The sequence below is a fragment of the Penaeus monodon genome, chromosome 43 (genome assembly GCF_015228065.2).
Source record: "Penaeus monodon isolate SGIC_2016 chromosome 43, NSTDA_Pmon_1, whole genome shotgun sequence".
NCBI classification, from domain to species: domain Eukaryota; kingdom Metazoa; phylum Arthropoda; class Malacostraca; order Decapoda; family Penaeidae; genus Penaeus; species Penaeus monodon.
The window spans coordinates 21,707,653-21,717,652 of record NC_051428.1 but is presented as its reverse complement, the minus strand read 5'-3'; the positions used below and the strand labels follow the sequence as shown (position 1 = coordinate 21,717,652).

Sequence of the window (10,000 nt, the reverse complement as noted above, 5' to 3'; positions counted from 1 at the left end):
GTGCTCGGAGACAGAAAGATCCTTAAGCCGTGTTTTCTACCACTGCACTCCAGCCGCTCCCAACTACATCAAACAATGTACCTATTACGTTTTTCGATACCTCTCCTGTATCTACTCTGGGATAAATGACCTTTTGTTTCCCGTTATCTTGTCAATCATGAAATAATAGATAATTCATACACAGGCTGATAGATAATTCCCAGCGTTTTCGATTACATAAAAAAACGATTTCCAATTACATTATCTGTAGGTAGTGATAAAAAACTAAATATATATATATAGCCTGTCAAACATTTCATGATATTTCAGCCATACAAAATCCTTGAACGTAAATTAATTGATGTATATAAATAGAGAGATAATTAATGGAATGTTAACATCGCCTTTAAGTGAATATCTTTACCTTTCCATATCTTTTCCGCGTTAAGAGAGTCAACGAAAATAATAAAAGGCTCTTTTATAATGAATATCCATTTTTAATTTTCCTCAGTTCAAGACCTTCATGTCTTTTCTGTTACTCTGCTGTATTAACACCGAAGATGTACAGAAAATACAGAAATAAATTCATGGGTAGAGAGAATGATTAAGCTGAAATACAAGAACAACATCAAAGGTGTAATAATTGTTTACGTTTCGAGTCAGATAAACATTCCTTTTTAGATGATGAATTTCGTTTTATATTGTCTGATGAGGAAACTATTCGTACTAGAAACGTCATTATTATGCCTTAAGACTCCACTAATCTTACCTGACGTGGAGTCCAGATTCCCTAGGTTTAACAAGCTAGATGGATAGGGGGGGGGGGGTCCTAGGAAACATATCCCTTTTGGCCAATGCTAAGTAATTTAAAACTAGTGAGTTCGTTTATACCCAAGTATTATTTATCTTTTTGAATTATTTATTATTATTATTATTATTGTTTATTATAATTAGGAATGTTATCATTATCTTTCTTGCGGGCATTGGTGATAGATAGTATGTAAATTTCTTTTTGATTATTCATTATTATTATTTTGTTGTTGTTGTTGTTGTGGCCCAAACCGGAGGCAGGGTAGCCGGGGGTATCTCAGAAACCATGGCTGAGTCTGGGTGCGGGACCCATGCTTAACTGTGGTTGTGTTCCTTATAACCGAAATAGCCACTGTACGGGAACTATACGAAGATAAAAATAAACGTTTGTGTACTGTATTGCTTAAATCGTAATTTTGGTTCGATGAAATATCTAAGTGTCTAAGCCTTGGTTGCTGACTTTTTTAGACAAGGAATTACTGAACCATCTTTAAAGAAGTAACTGAAGCAGACAATTGAAATTATGTAAATATAGTTTACATGGGCTTGTCTTGCGTCAGTGGGCCATGAAATAAGTTTTCTTTGGGTATTATTAGTATGGTCTGTAGATTACTATTTATTTATTTATTCGTTTTATTAAGCATATGGAGTTCTGATTTTTCATAAAATCAGTAAAAAATAATGTGTTGAAGCAGATACACTTTCGGTTGTTAGCTAATCCATATTTTTTCTCGAGGCTAAATGTTATAAAACTCTTGAATTTTTTGACGTGTTAAATCCATTTGAATATAGAATAGTTTTATATACATCGTGTTCTGTAACTAAAATAATAGTACTCGGTTAACCCACTAATGGCACGGATATTAAAAATGGTGAATAGTTTCTGGTTACTTTACGGAATACCGAATATTTCACCATGGAAGCTCTTGAATAAAGCAGATTTTCGGGAAAAAGTTAAAATCCAGTTGAAATACTTCTAGGAGTACTGGGAGTTATTGATAACTACCTGAAAAGATACTTGTAAACTTTATCAGCAATTTGCATACGGAAAAGATGTTCCGACGGTACTTCTCGATGTCCAAGATTGCATTTTGTTACGAAAAGGCGATCAAATTACAAAGATAGAGACGGAAATAGAACCAGAGGTAGAGATGGAGATGGAGGCAGATGCAAAAGCAGAGACAGAGGAAGATAGGAAGAGAAAGAGATAAAAAATGAGACAGAGACAGAGGAAGTGGCAAACAAACAAACAATCAGCTAACAAAAGAGGAGACGAAAACAAAAAAACAACAACGCAATAACGAACTTCAGGAAAAAAAGGAATCAAACAGATATTCAAAGAGAGAGAGAGAGAGAGAGAGAGAGAGAGAGAGAGAGAGAGAGAGAGAGAGAGAGAGAGAGAGAGAGAGAGAGAGAGAGAGAAAGCTCGACGCTGAAAGGTTTATGCTAATGAAATGAATACACCGAAATCCGGCTGAGATATCCTTGGGAAGCTGAAATTAGACCGCTGTAATAAGGCAAGGTAGAGTTTCAGAGACCAATTATTTTCCTTTGCGATTAATTTGGTACTTGAGTAGAGAGAGTTTTTTGCAAGTATGTTTTTTAATCCCTGTTGTTATAGCAACTTCTGTTACCCTGATACTGTCCTGTTATTGGTATAATGATAATGGTGGTGGTGGTGATGATGGTGGTGATGATGATGGTAATGGTGATAATGATGGTGATGATGATGACAGTGGTGGTAATGATGATGATAATGATAATTATGATGATAATAGTAATAGTAACATCATTAGTTATATAGTTCTGTTATTATCGCTGTTGATATTTATTTGACATTCACTTTAATTTCCCTATATTAAACGTGATGCAGTCACCCATACCCATCAACTTGTATTTCATTCCTCACTGCGTAACGATTTCATTTAAAATCATAAAATCAAACACAGAACACAGAGAAATCCATCAATGATAACAGTTCATTAGGTCGAACGATCAATTAATTCATTTACTCCTAACGACCAATTTGCTGATTTATTCCTAACGACCAATTCGCTCATTTACTCGTAACGACCAGTTTGCTAATTTCCTCCCAACGACCATTTTCCTCTAGTACTTCTAACGACCAATTTGCTCATTTACTCTTGGCGACCAATTTACCCATTTAATCATAACGACCAATTTTCTTATTTACTCCTAACGACCAATTTGCTCTTGTAATTATAACTATCAATTCACTCATTTACTTATAACGACCAATTTGCTAATTTACTCCCAACGACCAATTTGCTCATTTAATCATAAAGACAATTTACTCCGAACGACCGGTTTACTTGTTTACTCCTAATGACCAATTTCTCATGCGAAGTGGATGTAACAGTTATAGTAATAGTAGTGGCAGTGGTGGAAATGGCAGTAATAGTAATGGTAATAGTAACAATATTTGAGATAGCAGTAGTAGTAATAGTAATATTAGTATTAATAGTAGCAATATTAGCAATATTAAAGTAGTAGTGATAGTTAAAGTAGTTGTGCTGGCGGCAGTAGCAGTGATAGCAGGAATAAAAGGCATAGCATTATTAATAGTAATAGTGATTGGAAATACTAGTAGTAAAAGAAGAAGAAGAAGAAGAAGAAGAAGAAGAAGAAGAAGAAAAAAACTGGTCGACAATCTATAAAAGTCATGGTTTGTATTATATCTTTCTCTCTTCTCAGCTCTGGTTCAAGTAGATGGTATTACATACAGTTACGTAACTCGCAATGGTTCATTTTCTCCGAGAGAGACGCGTGTTTTCAGATTCTCGTAAGTATTTTTCTGGCAAATGGGATCATAAATAGTGATTTAATACATATTATGTCATGTAAAACAATGTTAAAACTCTTAGTAACTGCTAAAGTTCCGATGAAATGTATTTCTGCCATCTGTTGTGGTTAAATTAAGTTACTAAGTGAATGATTGACATGTTGAATGCCTGGATCATTATTTTTCCTTAGAAAACAAATAGAATGCGTTTTTTATGTATCACAATGCGTTAGTACAGAATATATATTTTTTGTGTGTGTGATAGAGTGAGTGAATGAGTGAGTGAATGAGTGAGTGAACGAGCGAGAGAGCGAGAGAGAGAGAGAGAGAGAGAGAGAGAGAGAGAGAGAGAGAGAGAGAGAGAGAGAGAGAGAGAGAGAGAGAGAGAGAGAGAGAGAGAGAGAGAGAAGAGAGAGAGGGGGGGGGGGTGAAGTGAGTGAGAGAGAGAATAAGTTACTACGCTACTGAGTGAATTAGTGTACCGTATCTACACGGTAGAGTATTTTACCATTCATGTATATGTATGTTCGGATAACAAGGATACGTTCATAAAAAAAAAAAAAATCGTCATATGCGATGTTGCCAGTTCAATGAATGTTTAATAATGTTTGGATAGATGTCCATAATGATAATTTGATAGTCACAATTCGCCCCGTATCTCCACCCTGCTGGTAATTAATCAGGCGCATCAATGATTGCAGAAATTTTACGATTTATTTCAAAGCGGTTCTGACAGTGCCACAGAAATGAATTTGTGACAGGATACATGTTTATATTTTTTATGCTAATGCTGTGTGTATACTGAGGGAAATACTGTTAGCATTCATTATGATACTGAATCGAACTATTGTGAGGTAAATGATGTTATCAATCGGAATAGATTGACTTGTTAATCATGACTATAAACACAGTGCAGGTTTGATTAAAGAATAACCTGCGCTGATTTAATTGTCTGATATTGATGAGTGAGTGATCTATCTATCTATCTATTTATCTATTTATTTATCTATCTATCTGTCCGTATGTCTGTCTGTCAGTCTGTTTGTCTGTGTATCTCTCTCTCTCTCTCTCTCTCTCTCTCTCTCTCTCTCTCTCTCTCTCTCTCTCTCTCTCTCTCTCTCTCTCCTCTCTCTCTCTCTCTCTCTCTCTCTCTCTCTCCTCTCTCTCTCTCTCTCCTCTCTCTCTCTCTCTCTCCTCTCTCTCTCTCTCTCTCTCTCCTCTCTCTCTCTCTCTCTCCTCTCTCTCTCTCTCTCTCTCCTCTCTCTCTCTCTCTCTCTCTCTCGCTCCCCCTGTCTATCTCTCTATCTCTCTCTCTCTCACACACACACAAACAGAAACAAACAAAACAGACACACACACCCTTCCTCACGAGCATAAACACGAGCGCTCAGGCCAGTGCACACACACAGAAACAATAGCTCGCTCTCGTTTATGTGATATATTCCAGTCAAGGGCAATTCCAGTAAAGCACAGGTGGCCTTCGTATGCATTCCAACCTGCAACAGACATCTGCAATGAAGATGCATCTCTCACTCGTTGGTTTGTTTCACTTTTGGAGGCTGCAGGAGTCAAGAATGGATTTTTAAATTTCTTCATTTTTTTAGTGTTAATAATTTTTGTGTGATGTTAAGTGCTGCTGTGATTTCGTCTCTCTCTCTCTCTCTCTCTCTCTCTCTCTCTCTCTCTCTCTCTCTCTCTCTCTCTCTCTCTCCTACTCTTCTCACCCCCCCCTTCTTTCTCTCACTCGTTCTCCCCCCCCCCCCCTCTCTCTCTCTCTCTCTCTCTCTCTCTCTCTCTCTCTCTCTCTCTCTCTCTCTCTCTCTCTCTCTCTCTCTCTCTGTCTAATGAGATATTAATGATAACGATTACAGTAATGACCATTGAGAATATGAAGAAAAATTATAGAAAACGAAAGCGTAAAAAAGACAAAATATAGAAAACGGGAAAGGAAGAATAACAAATAGAGAGAGAAAAAAGTGCAGAAGCGGGAAAAAATTTGCATAATACTTTAATAACAAAAGAATGTTTATGAGAATAAGATAGCAGTGATGCCAGGAATGGGAAAGGAACTGTAATGAAGCAAAAGAGATATTGAGAGAAGAGATGGCAGTTATATAGATATAAAAAGAAATGGTGCTGATTGAGGTCGTAATTATTTCAGAAAGATTTGGGAAAGTAAAAGAGAGAGAGAGAGAGGGAGGGAGGGAGAGAGAGAGAGAGAGAGAGAGAGAGAGAGAGAGAGAGAGAGAGAGAGAGAGAGAGAGAGAGAGAGAGAGAGAGAGAGAGAGAGAGGGAGAGAGAGAAAGAGAAAGAGAAAGAGAAAGAGAAAGACAGAGACAGAGACAGACAGAGAAAGAGAAAGAAAGAGAAAGAAAGAGAAAGAGAGAGAGAGAGGGGGGGGGAGGGTCGATGAGAATTGTGCGGATGAAGAGGAGAAAAAAATTACATTAATAGAATTTTAAAAAGTGCAAATTATAGTCTTGATGAATGGGTAAGCGACGTGCCGACGTTAATGATAGTGATAATGACCTTAACGATGATGATGACAAATGAGGCAAATAAGCGAAGATAAAACAATGAAATGATATCTCTCTCCTTCTCCTTCTCCTCCCCCCCTTCTTTCCTCATCATCTTCTTCCTCCTCCCCCTCCTTTTTCTCCTCCTTTTTCTCCTCCTTTTTCTCCTCCTCCTCCTTTTTCTCCTCCTCCTCCTCTTCCTCTTCCTCGTCCTCTTCCTTTTCTTTCTCCTCTTCTTTTTTCTTCTCAAAAAAAAAAAAAGTCAACTCCAATGACATTATTCTTTGTTACACAACTTCAAATGAACAATGGACCTTTAAGGAAGAAAAAAAGAAACACTTGACAGCTTAATCCGAGACCATCCTTTACTGACATCTGATAGATACCGCCCTAGTGATAGACATTTCCACCAACCTTTTCTCTCGGTGGAAAATCCATAGTGAGATTCCTCAACATGCTAGACCCTCCCCTCATCCCCTCCCCCCCCTCACTTAGAAATTCTCCACTCACGCCTCCCTCCCTTTCCACCCTTCCCCTCTCCCCCCCCCCCTTCCCACCATATGTTGTTCAGCTACATACAAACGAACAGCATGTCGGAAAGATCCACGTGTGCCAGTATTTTGAAACAACGATAAAAAAGGTTATTATAAACCTGCGGTGTACTGGGGTTATCTACACGGAGGATTGGCTTGAACATTTTGAACAAAGAACATGATTTTTGTTCAGCTTGTTGAGGGTAAGCTGAACTGAGACAGATTTATATGAATTGGTATTATCCTGTTTGTAAGTGTGTAGGTTTTAGGATATACCAGTTTTTTTTTTTTTTTTTTTTTTTTTTTTTTTTTTTTTTTTTTTTTTACGGTAGGTTCATGTTTGAGCCGCCGTGGTCACAACATGATACTTAATTGTAGTTTTCATGTTGTGATGCTCTTGGAGTGAGTACGTGGTAGGGTCCCCAGTTCCTTTCCACGGAGAGTGCCGGTGTTACCCTTTAGGTAATCATTCTCTCTACTTATCTGGGCTTGGGACCAGCACTGACTTGGGCTGGCTTGCCCACCCAGTGGCTAAATAGGCAATCGAGGTGAAGTTCCTTGCCCAAGGAACTTCATGGTATCTAGGTTCGATTTACCTAAAATTATTTAAATCAGCGCGCGTGCTCACATACACGAGCGGGCGATGCGTGTGTGCATGGATGCACCCACGCACTCGCATGCGGCGATTGGTGTGTGCACATGCACTGATTTGACCAGTAACATTTAGGACATTGTTAAATCTGTATACCACATATGTATTATGCTTTGTATGAACATAAACTATGTATTTCATATATTATGTCCGTTGTTTCTTTTCTTTCATCTTATTTGCATTAACCTTTAGTTCTTTTTATTGTATCCTCTGGAATATATATTATCTCGGGGCATATTAAACTCAATATTGCTCTTTCATGTTATATTCATCCGAAAATTCATAATCTTACACATATAAACACAATGATAAACATAGACATAATTGGTAGGCATTCGTCAGGAGTTCCTTCAGTGAAGTGCTGGAACGAGGGAGTGAAGTGTCCAGGCTAAAACTGTCATGCACCTGGGGTAGGATAGCCAAGGTTAAAGCCCAGGGTAGCCACTGGTGGAGCGGACTGCAGCTATCAGTAATGAGCTCAGTTCAAATGTAATAAGTAGTTCAGGTGAGTGTAAAATAGTTCTATTCTTCCGATAATTTTCCCACTTCACAGCACTTCATTTCAGTTTGCCGTATTTAGTTCATCTCACACTTCACCAGTATTTGAGTATATACAAGAAATACAAGAAAAATAAATGAACTTACAATATGTTCAGGTGTGGAGCTCTCGGAGTAGAGTGGCCAACCATAAAATGGCAACCAACCGACGCTGGTTGACATGAGCCTTTGGTCGAAGTCAAAGCCGCTATCCGAACGTGTGGAGGCTTCTATATATGGACTCCATATTCTGCATACTATTTATTGCATTACCTCTGTATAATTTGTCTAAGATATTGGATTATCTTCATATTATACATCTTATATATTGCATTACCTATGTAGCCTTTATCTAATATATTGTATTACCTCTATATCATACATCTATATTCCATTGCCTCTATACTATATGTACTTACTGCCTTACCAATATGTTATATATACATTACATGCTCTGAATATATCATAGATCATATGACTTTACACTTAACACTGACTGTGGAACCAAGAAGTATTAATCTCCAGAAATATCGATACTTGAATAAATCCTTAACGAAAGGATTTTTTTTCTTTTATTGATTTATAATTGTGTGTGTGTGTGTGTGTGTGTGTGTGTGTGTGTGTGTGTGTGTGTGTGTGTGTGTGTGTGTGTGTGTGTGTGTGTGTGTGTGTGTGTGTGTGTGTATACAGTAACTCAGAAATATGGGAAATTGGGGAAGGTCGTTGTTATTTCAGGCAGAATCAAATAAGAAAAAAAGTGATATACGATTTAATGATGAAAGTAATCATATCATTTTTTTTCAGAAATGCGTGAATAGAGGTATGAATACATAAATAAGGAAAGAAAGAATACAGATAGAGGCAGAGACAGATACAGACACACAGATCGAGAGAGAGAGAGAGAGAGAGAGAGAGAGAGAGAGAGAGAGAGAGAGAGAGAGAGAGAGAGAGAGAGAGAGAGAGAGAGAGAGATCAAATGAGAAAGAATAAATGATAACAATAATAAAAAAAAACACGCCACAATCGCTCTGGTGACATGAAAACCTGATAGTATCGACGAAACGAGCGAGATTGGTGAACGAAATCAGCGTGCAACAATCTATCGGCTCGTTGGTGGCCGCTTTGAAACGATTTTGGAAAGGGTGCTTTGAAGGGACGGGGGGGGGGGGGGGGGGGGGGGGGGGGGGGGGGGGGGGGGGGGGTTTCAGCTAGTGCCAAAAGCGGTAGTCACTTTTTTTTTTTTTTTTTTTTTTTTTTTTTTTTTTTTTTTTTTGCGTGTGTGTGTGTGAATATATCTATGTATATTTGTATATGCATGGATGGTGGAATAATGCAATGCCACATTGATGTAGATATATCTACATCAATGCGGCTTTGAATTTCTAAATCAATTTCCACCGAGTGCCCACGGGGAGTGTGTGTAAAACCTCGCTATCATTACTCATGTATGAAATAGATAGCTAATACCTTTAGAGCTAGTTAGATCCTAGTTGCACACTCCTTTTAGTGGGTCGTGTGTTATGGTCAGTTCTTTGTCGCTTGCAATCTCGTTCTGGCAACACCTGCGACGCCGCTGGTGCCAAACTGTATCGGTCTGTGCCGCTTTCTTTTGGATAAAGACAATAATGCCATATAATTGTGGGATGAAGCTAAAGAAAAAAGAAGAAAAAAAAATGCCTACCTAGCCACTGGGTGGGCAAGCCAGCCCAAGTCAGTGCCGGTCCCAAGCTTGGTAGATAGAGATGGTTGGCGTCAGGAAGGGCGTCCGGCCACAAAAGATATCTGCCAGAACCTAATCATGGCGACCCCTTGTAAAAATGAAATAGAGCTAAGGGGTAAAAAAAAAAAAGTACTGTGTGTATGTGTGTGTGTGTGTGTGTGTGTGTGTGTGTGTGTGTGTGTGTGTGTGTGTGTGTGTGTGTTTGTGTGTGTGTGTGTGTTTATTTATATAAGGCCTAAATCCACTCCCCACTCCCTCTCTCCCTCTTTTCCCCTCTCTCCCCTTTCGCCCCCCCCTCCCCCTACCTTTGTCCTCCTCCTCCCCACTCCCCTCTTCCCTCCCCTTCTCTCCGTCTCCCCGTTACTTCTTTCGTCTCTCTCTCTCTCTCTCTCTTTCTCTCTCTCTCTCTCTCTCTCTCTCTCTCTCTCTCTCTCTCCTCTCCTCCTCTCC

The 10,000-nt window shown here is 38.7% G+C and overlaps 1 protein-coding gene across 1 annotated transcript in view; it reads left to right on the top strand.

Annotated features, from left to right (window-relative positions):
- LOC119568100 overlaps window positions 1-10,000 on the top strand; it is an 85,026-nt gene that overhangs the window by 14,145 nt on the left and 60,881 nt on the right. The gene's annotated exons all lie outside the window — the stretch shown is intronic.